Source organism: Dermacentor variabilis, chromosome 2 (genome assembly GCF_050947875.1).
Source record: "Dermacentor variabilis isolate Ectoservices chromosome 2, ASM5094787v1, whole genome shotgun sequence".
NCBI classification, from domain to species: Eukaryota; Metazoa; Arthropoda; class Arachnida; order Ixodida; family Ixodidae; genus Dermacentor; species Dermacentor variabilis.
Genome location: NC_134569.1, coordinates 199,120,249 through 199,139,557, shown reverse-complemented (window position 1 = coordinate 199,139,557; position 19,309 = coordinate 199,120,249). Strand labels below are relative to the sequence as shown.

The 19,309-nt window shown below is 49.1% G+C and overlaps 1 protein-coding gene across 2 annotated transcripts in view; it reads right to left on the bottom strand.

The window, feature by feature from the left end:
* Window positions 1-19,309, bottom strand: part of Mct1 (Monocarboxylate transporter 1) — a 183,410-nt gene that overhangs the window by 123,426 nt on the left and 40,675 nt on the right. The window contains exon 1 of one of the 2 annotated variants that reach the window (XM_075682530.1): window positions 7,657-7,824. The exons of the other annotated variant lie outside the window; for it this stretch is intronic. The gene's annotated coding sequence lies outside the window, so the exon portion shown is untranslated. Of the gene's footprint in view, window positions 1-7,656; window positions 7,825-19,309 lie in introns of those variants that run through there. 2 annotated transcript variants of the gene reach the window in all.

Below are 19,309 nucleotides of genomic sequence, written 5' to 3'. Positions count from 1 at the left end.
GAGCGGCGACAGGCAGCACAAGGTCAATTCGTTCGCTGCTGCTTCCACGATTCCTCACTGCAGCGTTTGACAACAAATTTCCGCGGTCATCGAGTGAGATGCGCTCATGTTTGCTTGTTCGCGCATGACACCATGGTTGGCAATTTAGTTAGTAAGCGAATGTTTACAAGTTTATACGGCCAATAAAACTACTATCCTTACTTCGTATAGCTGTGTACTCATTTGCTATCGCAATCGATGATTCGCCTTTCGGGAAAAACTGCGACTTTCTTGAAGCATTGCTAACTACAGCCTGCAAATTAACGCGTATACTGCGTTCTTCCACGATCTCGTTGAGTGGTATACTCAATAATGTGGTTGCAGATACATTGTTACAGCGCGATTAGGTTGAGTCTGTCGTTACGTTTGGCTGCGTTACGGCATCTCTCTGGGCATCATAACTACCAGCAATAGAGGAGTCAGAGATACACACACCGAGGAACGGTTATTTACAGTGATGTGCATTATTTTTCTCCCTGGGAAAGTTCGTTTTTTTTTTTACACTTTGTTTTTCATGTAGTCACTGATGGCGACTGGTCTGGTAACGCGCGCTACGACTGCATGAACGTTGGAATTTATGCGGTACATCGCGCTCCAAAAATGCATACAGTAAAGCAGGCTATGCCCCAGTTACGTGATGTTTTATTCCTTCGTTTCCTTCATTGTTCTTTTCCTGCCTCCCTTCCTGGTCTTCTTCTTTTTCCGTTTCTTAGTAATAGGAGTTTAATTTTGATGATCGGGATAACCGGTGCACTAGTGACTGAGGATCTCATTATTTCAATAGCAACAATAAGAAATACAATGCAATGGCAAAGCTATCGGGAGACGATGCTGCTTTGAGGGTTTTGTGTGAGGCGATAAAAATGGCAGTTGAAGACGTGGCAATGCCTCGTGTTCATTTAGCTCAGGAAGTATCTCTTCGGAGGTTTTGGACTAGAGTGATCCTGTACTGTCCGTCCCCTGGGTCTGGAGACCAATAAGTTGACCAAGGAATGTGTCCCAAGTGCCCGACTCCTGCAGCAACGGCAGATACCCGGCACCTGTTTTGAACGTGCCCTGGAACGTGGGCCGTCAGGCTGAAGTTGATAAGGCCGGATTAAAGCTGAATGTACCGTACAAAATCACAACCATTGGGTGATGGAAAAGTTCTCAGGACATTAGGGAAGCTGCGGCATAATGCAGAACTGCGTGTTCTTCTAGTTTATTTTCTGGTTATGCCTTGCGGTAAAACCTTCGAATACGAAAAAAATTTCTCGTTCCGTGTATGGTCAAGTAGACACGCCGGGACAAGTGTGTTTACTTCAAAAGCAGCTCGAAACTGTTTTCTAAACGAATTTCTTTCCCTCTTCCTTTCAATTTACCACTGCTGCTGCTGATATTGCTGTTTTTCACGCCGCGTCGGGGAAGAGGAGTAATTCAGACCATGTATATACATGGAAGGAGCGTGGCAGAGAGGAAAGGCGACACAAGGAACTCGTTTGCACTTTTCCATAGCATCTCATGGGCACAATTCCCTCTAGAGTGGCCTGGGCATCGCCACATTAGCCTGTTGACAGCCGAAATTACCTTTGACGGCCCGCAAAAGCATTGCAGAAACTGCAGGGCTAGGTTTTCTACTAACGTACAAGTTCATAGGGGAGGCAGATAGAACGGTAGAGAGGAGGAGGGAGAGAAGGCATATAACGGGTAGAGTGGACGCAGTCTCGAAACGAGTGAATAACAGCCTTGCCGCTCTTTGCTTGCAATTCCCATACAGGGGGAGAGGGCTGGAGAACGAAAATATGGCGCGAGAAGAGGAGGAAATGCAACTACTATAGGAACGACAGCACTTGCGGGCAAACTGCAGATACGGTACGGTACGTTTCTGATATTTCTGAAAAATGAACACCATGCAAATTTGTCAAGCGGACAACTGACACAGGGTGCGCAGCCACATTAAAACATCGTAGGGTCTATGCGACACTACGAGCGGTCGCACGTCAAATCAACACTTATGTGCCCGTCATGGTAGCTTGACGGCTATGGCATTGCTTGAGGTTACTGGTTCGGTCCCGAACACGACATCCGTATTTTTATGTCAGCGAAATAAAAAAGAACGCCAGTGTTTAGGTGCAGGTGTAAAAATTAATCCGGAGTCCGCCACTACGGCGTGCCTCAAAATCCAATTGTGGTTTTTTCACATACAGCGCCACAAGCCAATTAAAATTGTAACACTTCAGCCACTGTGCAATGTGCCTCGTAACAATATAATGCTCAATCCTGTCAGAGATAATGAACAATGACGCACAACAACGCCTCAAGCAAACACGCCTCCCTGTGTGTTCTGTGTATCTACGCAGACAGACAGCAGTGGGGCACGCAAGGTAACGTTTACTATAAATTCACCACTCTCGTATTGCACGAAACGCTGAAGAAATTAAATATTCGCCGTCAACATCACCGCTACTTATCGTCAATCAAAGCAGACAGCCCAGAAAGCTTCGCTTACATCGATTCCCACTGTGCGTGGGTTCCACATAATTTCTTTCTTTTTGTCTTTCGTTTCTCCTACGCTGTGTGGTCAGGCAATTTCCTCATCCTCAACACACTGCGAATAAGTAAGATTTACTAGGAACCGCCGCAGAGATTCGGTCTCATTCCCCTCCGGCAATCCGCAGGTAAACGAGCCACGCGCGCAGGCTAGTAATATATCGCGCGACATTCACGCTTCGCCATGTTTGCGAGCGCCAGGTAGACTCCGAGAGTGCTGGCGTCTGTGCACGCATTTCGGAGGCCACAGTATAGGCTGCAGCGGATGAAGGCGACAGTCGCAACAAACGAATTCGGAGCCGAAAGGTTCCCTAAAATCTGCAGATTCTTTTTTTTTTTCATTGCTTGCCATATGTAATTCGCAAACGGGCGTCGTAATTTCTCAGCCAACATCGCGAAGAAACCCAAACGGCACAAGTTTGATTAGACTCCGCAACACCTACAACTCTGAAATACTTTAAAGGAAGACTGACTTAATATTTTAAACCTGTCATTTTCCTGCATTGAATAAAGTTCTGAAGCAATGTGAACGCTAGAAAAATAATGGCAAGCGTCTGAGCACCGCGTGATATTTGCTACATGTTTGCACAAACCAGCTTCGGTTTTTCTACTCAGGAAGTCGGTGCATTATCACGTCACGGTTCGCTTCTTTCCGGCTATCGCTACGGCTACCACATGACAGCGCCCCCAGAAAGCACGCTCGTAACACTTTTATTTATATTTAATGGGCAAGGTAGGACCAACCTAGCTTTATTGTTAATAGAAGTCAGCAAATTTTGCTCTTTGTCTTGACAGCACGATAACGCCGATGAACAGCATGGCGGTGTTTCGAAATCAACACTACATTATCAAATTAAAGCATGGTTTATGCTTTCCAAGCCTCCACAGTTGCTAAGCGCCATCCATTTACGCGCGATATGTAGGCAGTAGCGTTGCAATAACTTCGAAAATGCGTGTGCTTAAGATGATGTGTGTGTCTTGTTCGTGCCCCAGTTTCTATATTCATCTCATTCCTCTTCTGTCCCTCACCCACCTCCCTTTTTTTATTGATGGACAACCAACTTTAAAACGCTTTGGAACGTCAGCGTTAGCGAGTTGGCGAGTGGATCAGTTAGTCAGTAAAAAAATGATTCTGAGGTTTTGCATACCGTGCAGGTAAACCTAAATACACGAGAGCTTTTGCATTTCGCCGCCATCAACATGCAGCCGCCACCACGATCGAACCCGCGACCTCGTACTCAGCAGCGCCAAATGTGATAGCCAGTAAGCTACCGCGGCGGGTGTGCCATCAGTCGGTAGGTCAGTCAGTCAGTCAGTCAGTAGGCGCACACTCTGTGTACTGCGGTGAAATACTGGAAACCAGCCGATAAGATATGCGCTGTCAAGAGCGAAGCCAGAGGGCAACGAAGAACTCGAGGTACATGTATAATCTTGACGTACTTAAACAATGCATGTCAGACAGTTTCCTGTACAGAAACTAGAGATAAGACTTTTCTGCTCTACAAGTTTATCTTGCTTTCCCTTTCGTCCCACATTGCAAATACTCGGAAGGCTAGCTTTCTTTAAGTAGCTTTTACTAATGCCTAGACCTACCTTATTTGAAATGCCCACAAGCTTAAAATGTGAAGCTAGTGAGTCCAAAGAGACGATAGGCGCACCTCCTCGGTGACTGCCGTCGTTTCAATGCACAAAGGAAAGTCCTCAGCACCACGCTCGACAAGATTGACAACCGTCCCTTTACGGAAGCCAGAATTCTTGGACCCTGGTCTCGGCCGACGAAGGCCAGAACTACTTTAAAAGCGCTGGTGTGCTTTTTAAAAGAAAGCTGACTGATCGAAAAACTACAGTGTGTGCCAACTAATGGGTTACCTTTTCAAATCTTCTCTTGTTTTCTCATCCTTTTGGCCCTTAACTCCATCCCCCTGTGCGGAGTAGCCAACTGGACAGTCACTCTGGTGAATCTCTCCGCCTTTCACTTGTTTTCTATCCGTTTCTCTTTCTCTGTCGTCATATTGATTACGCGCCTCCGCCAGCGGTGGCTCAGTGTTTGTGACCTACATACTGCGAGGCGCAAGGTCGTTGGTTTGAATATCCGCCTGAAATTATTTATTTTGATGGTTCCGGGTGTGCAAATACGTGTGTGTTGAAAGTTAGGTGATCGCATAAAGCTGGCTCCAAGTTCCACAAGTCGTCAGTCCTGGACAAATCGCCGACAGGGTAGCGTGAGCTGCTAGTCGAGATTTCGTCTCATAGTACGATTCAGTCCCGTAAAATCCAGGAGGATCAGAGACATCAGCTGTTGCTTGCCCTTTTCCTCGTTATGCCGATAAACGTATTGGAGCCTCGTTAGAACATGTCGTGCATGCCCGTGAGCTACGTGTGACCGTGGCTCCTGCGACATCACCGCAGTTGTCGCGCCAAGGCAGAGACGTGTCACGGGGTATACCTTGAAAGGTCAATCGCAGAAGACTGACACACTCGGTTAAGCTTGAAGAGGGCGTATGTACATGCGGCGTGTCCACCTGTAAGCACAGCGATCACGTTCGTTGTCGAAGCTACTTTTTAGGGAAATCGCAGCAGCCATGGCTTATTCAAACACTAAGAGGCCAATATAATGGCTATCTCACATGGACGGGGTCAGATATTGCTGCCGGTACCACACACAACACCAAATGCACTGGCCACCTGGGAATCGGCGCGATTTGCGGCGTCCGCTCACGGCTCGGCTGTGTCACATTTCCCCTTGCAAACATTCCGATAGTGAGGCATATTGCGGTTGGCTATCCACGAGACTAGCAATTCCAACGTCCATTATAGCTATGATCCCTACGTCATTCTGATTGTTTTTTTTTAAATCTGGTGGCTGCCAGGCTCCACCAGATTTACTGTGATTAGAGTGTACCCGCGTACACTCTAATCACAGTAACTTTAAAGGCACACATTTCGCATCTTATAGGCAATCGGATCTCTTTATCGCAAATAACAGCAATAGCGGCGTGAAGATGGGTGTTGTGGTTATCTTTTGTTAGGTCTGAAGGCAGCATCGATTTTATTAGAATTTGCTGAGGCTATGTACACTTCAGTGCGAGGCGTATGCTATACATGTATCATGACTTCAGGCACCACAGTGGCGTATTTTAAGCTGATGGGAATTTTACTTCTATTGGTGCATACTTTAGGCCTAATATTAATTACATTGGATAACGTTTTAACATTATTTAGAGCAAAGAGTGCCACATACCTATGGAAATATGAAAGTGGCCTACACAGATAACAGTTGCCGTGTTTCAAGCGCGTCTATTGCTGTCAGGCTAAGTCACTCTTGAAACAGATCTGCCTCCCCTCCATAAGAATATAAAAACGCAACTGCCACGTCTGATAACATCTTCAGGGCCACGATAACGGAACTGCAGCTTCGAGCTTGCTCGCGGAAAGTCGCGAAGCAATAACGGCTGTTCCAAACGTGTCCAGAGAGCACGCACGAAAGGAAAGAAAGGAAAAAAAAACACCAGCAACGCAGTGCAAATAGCCGAACACTTTCATCGCCGAACGCGAGCGTTACCCCTCCCAGCGGGAAAGGACCACCAGTGGTGGCACAGTGGCAATATCGATAAACGCTAGGGAGAGGGCTTTCTGGAGCGAACCCTTATTGGGGGCGCACCAGAAGTTGGGCTCAGCGCAACATCTGACATTTGCGGCGTGTAGACGAGAGTGTCGAATGCATACGCCTGTCAATCTCCGCGATGGCAATGCTGCATGGTACAACGCCGGTGAGCTCCGGAGAGCCAGTTTGCTTCGTAGCGGAAGCAGTGACATTTACGATGGAGGCGAAACGTAACATCTTGAAGGGGCAGCGCAATAGGACGAAGACAGAAGGCAGGAACACACAGGACAGCGCTGACACAGGACAGCTATGTGTTCCTGCCTTCTGTCTTCGTCTTATTGCACTGCCCCTTCAAGATGTTCAACCAGTACCAACTCGCCCAAATGTCGATCCTTCTGCGAAACGTAACACAGAGCTATGTGCCCGGATTTCGGTCGCCCGGAGGCTACGGTGCTTAGCTTCTGGGAAGAGGTCGTGTGTTCTGTTGATGATGGCGGCGGCTGCCATACGACCATCTCAGAATGCACGAACGTCCATTTTCTGATGTTTAGCTGCACGGCAAAGTACCCTTGGCAAGTCAAAAATTAATCCCGAGGCGTTCCCTTTACGACAGCTCGCTCAGACGATCATGTGTACGTTGAGTTGGGTTTCGGCGCAATCAGTATATTCAGGTAAACGCAATCCAGGTGGCGTACATATAGCCACCTTGGGATATACACTAATATAGAAGCACGTATGTCCAAAGCCATTTAGAGCCAGTCAGGTTTCGCGGTTAGTGGGAATCCTTCTCCGAGTAACAGAAATTTCACGATATCTTTCCCGAAATCTGGCACCACAAAAGCGACTGACGTTAAATATTTATGGGATTTACGTCCGAAAACCGGCAATCTGACGAGAGACGTCATGGCGAAAGGGTCAGAACTAATTTCGACGACCTGTGGTTCAATAAATGTGCATCCAAGTCCCCGCGTGCGAGATGTTTCTCGCGCTTCCTTGCCCCTTTCAAAAAGCAGTCTGAGAATCGAAACCGCTACCTCGCGCTGAGCACCAGAACGACCATTAGGTCACGGGACTGGTGTCCCACGTTTAGGCGTGCCGCAGTGCGTAGTTTGAAAGTATACTCTTTGGGTAAATAAAAAGCGGAACGACACTGCAACCGGCGTTTATTCTAAGGAAGGATAGCACGTAGTTGGTAACGACGTCAGGATTCCTGCTATACACAAAGTGCCCCTAAACACGCGCAGGTTTGAATTTTGACATTTTACTCCCAAAGTCAGCAAAAGTTTGCAGAATTGCGTGAACGACAAAACGGTGAATTGCGATCTGTCGTGCGAGTGACGACTGCCAATTCAAGCTGTCCGTGCGACGCGTAACACAGCTGAATTATGGAAGCACTCTGTCTGGCCCCGAGTGATACCGAACATAATAGTGTAGCCCGAAGGAAGACCAACATAAATACGGGTCGTATCAACGACAGCACTTACCTCGAGAAAGAGATTTCTTTTGGGGAAAATTGTTCGGGGCCCGGCGCGCGACGGCTATGTGCCGGCAGGCCTCCGGTCTCGGCTGATGTACGGGCACGTGTCGCGGCTTTGTCTCGCAGGGGGGGGATTCGATAATCGCGCACGATCGGTGCCACGGGGCTCGCACGCGCGCGGTACTCGTGCGGGCTGTCGAGACGTCCAGGAGCGCCGTGGCGTTCTCGAGTCGATGTTATCTCGCGTTCCCTCGCGCAATGCCAGCACCGCGAGCGAGCAACTGAAGTAGGCGGGGGTGGGGTTCTCCCTGAAGCCTATCGATCGCTCTTAAGTCAGCGCGAAGTCGTCGATAAGACGGGCCCAGTGCAGTATCCGCGGCCTGCGCGATAAGCGCCGCATCGCCCGCCACTGACCGGCGTTGAAGAACGCCGTGGCGTCACTATAAGTCCTCCATCTTTCGCGTAATCGGCCTCACCTGCGTTGAAATGGGAACCGAGGAGAAAAAAAAAATACTCGACCGACAGCGCACTTCTTGGATGTCGCCCAAGAGGTTTGCAGCAATGCAGCGCAGCGTCGACGCCGAGCGCGATTCGGGATATTGCGCGCATCCCGACTGCCCGAGTACAACTTTGTGTTCCTTGTACCGCAGGGTTTCCCGCGAACGTGACTAGAGGGAACCGCGAAGCTGCGATCGTGCAGCTGCAAAGGAAATGATGGGTATGATACGCGAGCTTGGGGTGATCTTCGGTCTTGCGGCGTCGGACGTTCTTGTGGCCGCTGTGCATCGGGCTCTACTTTTCTAAGCTTCCCAGCAACCATATATATATATATACATTCTAATCGCATTAGGTAATACGTTTCTGCGCACATGCGTAATACTTGCGAATTGTCGCATACTGCCACGTTGTCTCGACGACGGCAAAGAATTAGACCGCGGCATGACGGCGAGTCACAGAAATATTCGTTCGACGAACCTCTGCTCGCGAAAACGAGTTACACTTGGGCGAAACTGTAATGACGGCCACGCGCGTCGATCGTCAGAAACCTGATCTCGGGGTCAAGCGCCTCAGGTGCTCATACACGACTCGTCGAATATTCCAGGGTAATCGGTAGTGCTCGCGTGCCTTCCAGAATGTACAAATCAACACTATTCGCGTTGCGCATGCAATCTGATTCCGCGGGACTCGGAAACAACACGGAAGGCAGAGCTAGAACGTTCTCATACATTGCGCCTAGCTACAACTTTAATGGCTGTTGGCAGCTGAAAGATCGGTCACTGGAAAAGGGGTAAACAAGTACGCGTCTCGGTACATAACGCAATATTTTGTTAAAAATGATCGACTATTAAAAGCCGAACGACCAGTTTTCACTAATGTTCCTTACTTCAGAATTGCGGCACATATCCACCATAGGGTATCAGTTACGAATCCGGTGGCAGGAGGAAGGAGAATTCTAAAGGTCATAAATTGAAACAAGTCAAGGAGAGACAAACAAATAACTGACCTTGAGAGCATGCAGGCAGGGGAGGCGAGATAAAAAAAACAAAGGAAAAATATAATAAGCAATGGAACAGAGGGAGAGAAAATTAAAAAGAAGAAAAAAAACCAGAGAGAGAAATAGAAAGGTAAGGAAAGACAGGGAGGATTAGCCATTGTAAGTATCGGCTGGCTACTCTGTGCTGAGGAAAGGACTAAATGCTATAAAAGGCGATAGAACGAATAAAAATAAGGAGAAATAATTACGGCAATCTTGCAATGACTGTCTGTGGCAATGTGGTTAGCATTCAAGTAACGTAGCGGCAAATCGTATTGCTGAAGTCACGTTTATTTAAAATCTGTAGTGGTCGTTCTGAGAGTTCCATTGCTTTGGCTATGGTGGACATATAAATGGTCTCCGGTATCGTCCCACATTTCTGTGACATTCGGTTGCCGAAGTCGCCTAGAGTACGAGGGTATGACGACCACTGTATGACGACAACGCAATTATAACGATGGAATGACGGAGAAGGAATCTTGTCGATGGAATGACAAAGGTGGTGTGACGACGACGGCACGGTGACGGTGAAGTGACAATTCTGAAATGGTGACGATAGCACGACGACGGGATGACGACGAGTGTACGACGACGATGGCGTGATGACCTCGGTATGACTACAACAGATTTACCTAACTGTAATGATGACGACAGCACGGATGCCACGGCACGGCGACGATGGTATGACACCAAATGTCGGACAACGGCTCTATGACGACGATGGCATGATCACGACTGAATGACGACAATATGATTACAATAGAATGACTGAGAAGGAATGACGTCGATGGAACGACGAAGGAGGTATGACGACAGTGGCATGACGTTCCCTAAGTGATAACAATGGTAAAACGAGAGCGTGGCGCAAACGGCATGACTACAATTGTATGACGGAGACTGCGTGACAAGAGTCGGTTGACAAAGTCAGAATGACAACAGTGGAAGGACCACGAATGTGTCACGACAACCGTATGTGAATGCATCACAGCGAATGTGTGACTACAACGGAACGACGACTATGACACGGCAATGTATGAAGACAATGGGACGAAGACAAGTGTAGGAGGAAGATATCGTGACGATGACTGTATCACGAAGACTGTATGACGACGACGGCATGACGATAGTCGCACGAAGAAGCTGGAGTGACGACCATAGGACGGCATAGATAGCATCACGACCAGGAGTATAGGGGTCCAAGCTATAGAGAACTTGGGCCACAGGATCAGCCTAGAAGGCGTCAGGGCTACTATTTCGCGAAAATAAACAGCGTCTTGAATGAAGGCGGTTGATCCGGAAAGGTGATTGCAGTCGTCTGAAGTACGTCGAATGAAAGAGTGCAGCTATAGGTCTTTGTACGGCACGACGCCATGCGGGCCTTGATGGCGTGATCGATGCGTCAAGTGTAGGATGGCGGAAGCATTAAGTGATAGCGCAGCTGTGGAATACGATAACGGATTTGATGGAGTAAAAAAAGGCAACAGAGAGAGAGAGGCAGCAACTGAAGTAAAGTTCTGACTTCCCTGATATCTGCTACACCATGCTTCTCCGTGAGAACGCCACGTTTCACAACCAAACTGCAAGCTTGGCAGTGGCGCCGCGAAGCACAAAGTTTCACGAATGCATTTAACTTTCTAACAAGTTCTTGTTTCGAAAACTTTTGTCGCAGTGTGCCCGTATTCGAATAGCAGAATTCGGCTTGCGAAGTCAGGACCTGTCTTACCACTGAAACGAATAAATCGATCTATAAATCGAAGCTCGTAACAACGAACGCCGAACGACCGAGCACCTCGCATGTAGCAGCGCGTAACAGCATTGATTCTCGCAAATTACTGACGGAACCTTGTTTAATTAGTTTCGACTACGCCAGCCCCCTATACTGACCACCGAGAACCATGAGCCGTGCAGTGTACGGTCATTGCAGCCAGCAGAGTCGCTTACGCAAAAAAAGCAAAGATAAAGCAGCATTGACGCTGCATAGCCATGCAGCTGTTAAGCGTTAAGAAAAACCGACTCAAATATGGCCAGGAAGTACAGTCATAATTCTATACGCTATTCTAAGAACACCGCCAGAAACAAGCAAGAAGCGTTTGAGAGAAGGTGACCGTCCCACAGAGTGTTACACTGTCGAAGGCTACCCTTGTAACACTTAAACGACACTTTTGGTCTCTGTGGCAGCAATATGCACCACGAATGTAAATGACTGCAGTGTAAATGAATGAATGAACGAAATAAAGCACCTGAGCCGGTTTCCGATTGGGGGGGAGGGGGGAGGGGTCTTCCGTTGCGATAACTGACGCCGTTGGTACCGACAGGGTTTTCAGTTGTTGGTTTTACTTAGATGAGACATTTAAGTGACGGCGCCAAATCTACATCGGGAATGAGGGAGCGCTCAGATAACCAATGTCATGCAAGTGAGCCGCTGCGATTGCGATGCTGCAGTGCATCAGACGTATGCGGTGACTACGAACAAAAATATAAAATAAAATAAAACATCGGTGCAAGTGACCGGCGGCGTAATTGTGATATGCGGCGCTGTTGCGTAGGGCCAGGGGGGACGGGCTCTTTCCGTGTACACGGAATAAGTATGCAGCTATCTACAACAGGTGCTCGAGCGATCGTGAATCTATCGCTGTCTTTCCATCTCGCGAGCTAGCTGCCCAGCCGTCAGTCTTCCCAAGTCACAATTGCCTGCGTAATTCCTCGAGAGTGAGGAATGGGAACGACCCAGAACTCTCGCTATCAGCGTATACTCTTTCCTACAGCGCCGCGTATCTCAATGTCGCCGCTCTGACCAACGGTCGCTTAGAGTATTAATTCTTTCGCCTTGCCACTATACGTGGATGAAGCGGGAGGAAGAAGAAAAAAGAAACCGGGGAAGCAGTCAGTGAAGCGCCAGGTTCATATGTGATCCTGTTAGTAAAGAAGTCTATTGAGACAAAAAGCCAACGTAGCCATGCCGCGCAGCTGTTCGAGAGCAAGTGTTGGTAAATATATTTCGAACGAGGTCGCCAGGTCGCGACCGAAAACGCTTAATGTTTAGCCAAAAGTCGCTAAGCGAGCACGAATATGGTTATGACTCGCTCATATTATGTTTTAATTGTTTCCGCATGGCTTCCTTACTATTTTATAAAGTGAAACTTTTTTGCCGACTATTCGAGTGTTTATTATTGTTGTCTATTTTGTGACTATCCCGCTGTAATATGATCTTTCGTACTTACATTTAGGTGCGCGGCCAGAAATTCTTGGTGGTATCCAAAACAATTTCCTGAGCGCCTCTAATAGCCTCGGCGTTGCATTTGGGTGTTAAATGCGACGGATCAACCGATAAGTCTGAGGTACCTGCATGCTTTCGAGGTGACGTCCTTTTCCCTCTCGCCGCCCCCGTAATCCCTTTCACGCTCTCAACACGTATTTGATGAAGTTTGCTGACTGGCACTTAAAGGTTCCCAAAGTTCTGGCTGATTCCATTCAGAAACATCTTCGCGACGTTAAGCAATGACGAAGACGACGGATGGAAAGGTCACCGGATAAAGCAGTCAGCAGGAAATGTGTGAAATGGTGCCAGCACAGGAACGTTACAGATACAGATAGCGTACTGTTACAAATAGGTACACTTACGAATAAATTCAGGAAAGTTAACATCGCCTGCCAAGGGCACCAAGAGTAAACGTTTACCGGTGACAACTTCGAAGTTCCGGCGAAAGGTAGGGTTTCGGACGTATCGCATTCGGGGGCATAAACAATTGTCGTGCCGATTCGGAGTATTATTGATGAAGAAAGCCTGGCCAGGCTGTCGCATTTCTTTTTCGAAGAACACCACCGCGCGCTCTTGCGCTATTTCGGTCCGGCGGCAAGCGCCGCTCGCGCGGTTTCGCTTCATGCACCACCGAGAGCAAGCACACTGCTCTTGTCAACGTAAAAAAAAATTGACTGCTTAGGAATTTGACGTTGGGCAGATTATACCGTGTCGATTTATTGCATGCGGCTTCACCACGAACTTCCAGAGAACGGATTTTCGGATCCAAGCAGCCACCGCAGCGATTATGTCGATTGTCTCTATTGCCAAGACAGACGTGTATGACTGAGAACCACAGCCGGACGAACGTTTCTCCGTCAGCCGCTAGAAGGCAGCACTGTGGTCTTTCTTTTTTCATTGAGAGATAGAGAGAGAAATAAACTTTATTGTTAGACCAGGCTTCTTGAGCCCAAAGGTGGGTGGCCTCCTCAGTCCAGGTAGCCATGGCTCGCTGCCGCCGCCCGAGCCCTGTTCACCAACCGTAGCTGGCTGTCAGGGTCTCGCGTCACCAGCAGAGCATCCCACTGGTCTTCCGATTCTTCATCCATATCCGTTTCTTCCTGCATGTTATCACCTGGTGGTGATGATGACGGTGGTACTTCGAGGTTATTTCTGCACTCCAGCACCATATGGCGCAAGGTGTTGGGCGTGTCCGGCGGGCAGAACTTGCAGTCTCGCCCGTAGGTGCCCGGATACATGGTGTGCAGCAGTGTTCCATGCGGGTAGCTTCCAGCCTGGAGTCTTCTCCAGGTTACCGCTTGCTCAGTACTCATCGTCTTATGCGCAGGCGGGTAGCGATGCCTCTGCTTCGTGTAGTGCGCCAGGAAGTCCGAGTACTTCCTGGATATCCGTTCATCATCCTCGTCGCAGTCGTTGGTCCGTGTTCTCTGCGTGTCGGAGATGGCTCGGCGTGCATGATCTCGAGCCGCGGCGTGCGCCGCCTGGTTCCCCGCGAGATACTCGGGTCCCAGCGTCCAGAGGATTTGTGCTGTTTCTATCTCGGTGTTGGTCAAGACCTGAAGTGTTGCCTTTCCGATCCTTCCGTTCACATACCTCCTGCATGCTTTTTGCGAGTCCGTCACCACGGTAACCAGGGTCTTGCACGTTGCGATGGCCAGGGCTATGCACAGCTCCTCCGCTGTGCTCGCGTCCTTGGCACGTATGGATGTGGCTGTAAGTTGTTCGTCCTCGTCGACCACGCTGATTGCAAATTGGTCGTTTGTTCTGTACGCAGCTGCGTCCGTGTATCTCACATTTTCTTCTTTGCTGTTTGTGCGTTCCAGTATGTGCTTGAGCGCCTGTATTCTCGCCTGTCTCCTTTCCTTGTCGTACTCGGGATGCATGTTTCTGGGAATGGTACTTATGCGTAGCTCGTCCCTGATCTCGTGTGGGATACGCAGAGGTAGGTGCCTCTCATCCTCGACTTGGTAACCCAGACCTTGGAGCAGGGCTCTTCCCACTTTTGTTAGCTTTAGTCTCTCCAGTTGGTTGACGTTGTGCGCTTCCACGAGCTCTTCCCACGTGTTGTGAACTTCCATTTTGAGTAGTTTCACTGTGGATGTGGAAGGGGACAGGCCCAACGCAATTTTGTAGGATTTTCTGATGAGGGCGTTTACTTTGTCTGGTTGACTGTTCTTCATGTCAACGTATGGGGTCCCGTAGGTAACGATGCTCGTGAGCAGCGCTTGTATTCTCGTGCAGTCTTCCTCCTTGAGTCCGTGCCTTTTGCTCGTCACTCTTTTGATAAGGTGGGTTATTTGTTGCATTGTTCGCTGATTTTTTTCCAACTCTGCTGCCCCGGCCCCGTCTTTCTGAATCAGGAGCCCGAGGATGCGGCACCTCGTTACCTGCGGAATCATGATGCTTCCCACCTTTACTTCCGGGTCTGGTATATGCTGCGGTTGTCTGCCTCTTGTGCGCTTTCTTAGTACCAAGAGCTCTTACTTTTCTGGTGCGCACGTCAGTCCACATGCTTCCAGGTGCCTCTCCGTTGTGTCAACAGCTTCTTGCAGAGCATCTTGCTCTTTACCTGTCGACCCTCCCGTAGTCCAGATGGTGAGGTCGTCAGCATATATTGCGTGGCCAATCCCTTCTATTTGCTTCAGTTGTTTGGGTAGCGAGCCTATCGCTAGAGTGAATAGCATCGGCGAAATGACGAAGCCTTGTGGTGTTCCCTTTCGCGGTAAGTCGAATATCTCAGAGCGTAAGTTGCCTACCCCACTGTGGCTGTCGGTTCCTTCAGAAAAGCTTTGATGTATGTATATATATTTTTACCGCAGTTATATACGTTGAGGGGTTGCAGTATGGCTTTGTGTGACACGTTGTCGAAAGCCCCTTTCACGTCAAGTGTGAGGATCGCTCTTTTGCTGTGCGTGTCCAGTTTGTCGATGACTTTTTCTTTGATCTGCAGTAACACGTCTTGAGTGGACAGGTGAGCTCTAAATCCCAACATGGTGTTTGGGACGTGTCCGTTTTCTTCGAGATGTTCGATCATGCGGTTGTGCACCACGTGCTCATAGAGTTTTCCAGCACAAGACGTGAAGCATATAGGTCGAAGGTTCTGCACGCTGATGGGCTTGTTGGGTTTAGGTATCATGGTTACCTCGGCATGTTTACATTCTGGTGGTACTTTACCGTGTTCCCAGCACTCGTTAATGTATTTTAAGAGTGAGTCTGCAGAGGGCTCGTCAAGGTTCCGGAGTGTCTTGTTGTTTGTTCTGTCGTACCCCGGCGCCGTGTTGCGGGTGAGCTTGCTCAAGGCCCTCTCGATTTCTGCTTCTGTGAAGGGCCGATCCAGTTCTATATTTAGGTTGCCTCGATACTCGTCAAAGTGCGAATCTACAGTTATATTCCGCTCTGTACCGAGGAACTTCTCCTTCACTTCTTTGATGATGTCTTCCTCATTCCCCGGGTGGTTGTAAATGAAAATAAAATAAAGAGATGTACTCCCCCTCTAATGGTGACGGCTACTCCTTTTCGCATAGCACAAACAATATACAAGTAAAATATATGTAGTACTGATTCGGCACACGCATATATATTTGTTTGTTTGCTTGTTTATTTATTTATTTTCTATGAAGTGTCGGCACCTTTCATCGACATATCTTTTTAGAGGTCTCACACGATTCGCAATGCCCATATTCAGTTAAAATTAAATAATGGCGTTTTACGTGCCAAAACCACTTTCTGATTATGAGGCACGCCGTAGTGGAGGATTCCGAAAATTTCGACCAGCTGGGGTTCTTTAACGTGCACCTAAATCTAAGCACACGGGTGTTTACGCATTTCGCCCCCATCTAAATGCGGCCGCAGTGGCCGGGATTCGGTCCCGCGACCTCGTGCTCAGCAGCCCAACACCATAGCCACTGAGCAACCACGGCGGGTATGCCCATATTCAGTATTCTCATATAATTACATTAGACCCTATACAGAAATTTGTGCATTTCCAAATGTGGTCATCTTATACCGGAAACATGGGACTTGGTTTTCTTTCTTGACGTCTGGTTGGTAACGTAACTCTAGCCCTCGTAGGGCCCACTCACACCGGCGATTGACAGAGGTCGCGTGACCTACTGCGTCTGGTGACTACGACTCACGACGATCGACGGCGCCAAGCGCGAACTGTCCTTTGCCACACCGAATAAATGTCTCGCCATTGCTGCCTTTCTCATCCGCTCGCACCGACATCGCGTCGTCAAGTAACCGTCCGCGTATTCCATGGTTCCGCTCCTGCGCCACCGATTTGCCCCAGAAGATAGCTTTGCGACTCCAGCCGAGTACCTGAGAAATTGAGCAACGATCCACTGAGCTGAAACGGTCGCCTTTCGGCCAAAGCGACCATTTGCGACCAACTTGGTCGCGCGGCCTGAGCGGCTCGGCTGTGTGAATGCGCCGTTAAAGAGTGAGCGCTCCGATGGTATTGCACGGTATAAGGAGGCGGCCTTTTTTTTAATGCGCTAGCATTACTTGGCTCATTGTGCAACACCACCATAATCAGAAAGCAGTGGTAGAAAATTTGCACACAAGTTACGTAATATTTATCTAACTAAAAAGAATAATTGGCTACGGTGAGGATTTAGTCCTGTGCCCCACGGCTAGCACTCCGTAGCTGAGCGCTACGGAGTGCTGTGCCACCGTCGCTTTGCGTCCCCTGCTACGGTTGGCGTGTAACACCCCGGGCAAGAAGGCCACTAGAAGTCATCTAGTCCCTGCCTGATCGCCATGGTCTAACGGACGCCTGCAGCCTGCCGACAGCGCCACGCTATACAATAGTAACGCCGGTCGATGTTGAACAACCAGGCGTCGCAACAACTGGTCGGCAACGGGGGGGTACGCTATACTGGCGATCGCAACACCCCTTGGAACAGGCGACAGTAATGTATATCTTGCAGTCTCCAAGTTCGAGGCTGTGCACCTCGTTAAGCTCAGCCTGGCGGGTGATTCCCTAGATGGCGAACCGTGTACCGGAATTCACAAACTGCGATTTCGATGCCCGTTACATACGTAGCACAGATGGAGCACGAGTTGCTTATGTCAGGGTGGGGCTTTACCCTCGAATACTAGTATGTCATGTCAGGGGATTTAACCGTTTCTGCATGGTTCGTGAGTTATGGTAAACGGACCACGTCCTCGCGCTTAGCTTTGCCAATGCAGTTATCTGACTGACAGCCCAGACACGGGAATGGCCGGAGAGAGGTCAGCGAATGGGGGGGGGGGGGGGGCGTTTAGGAGCGGGCTGTCATGGTAAGGTCGCGAATGAAGTCAATACATGGGAGGCCTCTGATGGTCCATCTTTGAGGCCAGGGAAGCGTGCAGCGAGATTGCGTGTGATGGCAGACCCTGGCTGATGACTAGAGAATGCCTCCCACGTAGAGTGTTTGATTATATCAGTGCAAACTGCGTCCGCACACACTGGATGAAGCTCCTTCACTGGAAATTCAGCTTTTTTGGCGAAACCATGCGAGTGGACAATGTGCACAAATGGGCCAGCGCAGTGGGTGAACGAGTACAACAAGAAACGGAGCCATGGCGTCTAGCTCTGGAGTCAAAGTCCACGCTGCAGCAATGCAGAGCCTGGAAGACGGACCTCTGCCCGGAGCCAATATACAACAGCGTCGGTAGCAGCCTGTTGTTCTAGGTGTGGGCAGGAGCCCTAAGCACTCTAACTTACCACAGGCGCTTCGAATCCACTGCCGGATTTAGTACATTGTGGAGGGCATGCGGCAAGGCAGATGAGCATGTAGAAAACATCGTCAGGCGATGTGCATGTTCGCAAACACCCCCGGGAGAGGAGGCAGCACTCCTGACTGCACTATAGGTTTTCGTGCAGATGGGGAGGGCACCGGGATCCTGGCAGCGATAGTGGCAGTGACTAAACGACGCCTCGCATAGGGGTGGGATCTCAACTTAAGACGCTAGTGCGCCAATAGGCCGTACTGTAAACAATGAATAGGTGACGTCAAAGTGCGCGCTACGTTCATGCATTTGCTCTTTCAATTCTTTTTCTATTACTTTTATTTACATATGCGGACCAGGGTAACAGTTTACCCGCCCGGTACAAAGGCCATTGACACAGATCATCATCAACATCATCATCATCATCTGCATTCAGCTCTACGCTGCGGTACGTCCATGCTCATCGCAGGGGACTGAAATCAGGGCGTACCTTCAACGCCATGCAAAGTTCATTGGCGCGATGGGATACGTGCCGATCTCAACTTAAGACTCGCCTCTGCAATGGGTGCAATCACCACTTTGCGAGGCACATGAATCTACTCGGTGTTCGAGAACATGCCACGCACAGTGCACGAAGTAAGGTAGGCACCGACATACTACTCCGATCACAAGGCGACGCTACCGTCGATCAACTTGGACCCGCAGACGCCGTCGCCGGAGTCCATGCACGCGCTTCAGGTACCCGTCGGACGACGACTACGGCATCCTCGCAGAGTATGATGTGGAGTTCGCCTACGAACCCGACGAAGAAATGTAGTTTCAACACCCACTCGGAAAATTGCTGTCATCGCTCGGAAAAGTGGTGTCATCGTACTGAAAAGTGGTATCATCGAGAAAGAACACTCAACGCAATGTGTGTGAAACACTGCTCTAATGACAACTCCGCAAAATAAAGCTCAACTGAGAGATAGCAATGTGGCCGGTTAGTCGTCTTGCGTTGTTGCGACCTCATAAGCAGCAACATTAAACTCCGAAACATAACGCAGCAGCACTAAACTCAGCAACGTTTCGCCGCAACACTAAACTCAGAGATATAACTGGGCGACAAGTAGTGCTCTCGCATTTAGGCGTCATAGGAATTATTGCTTAGGT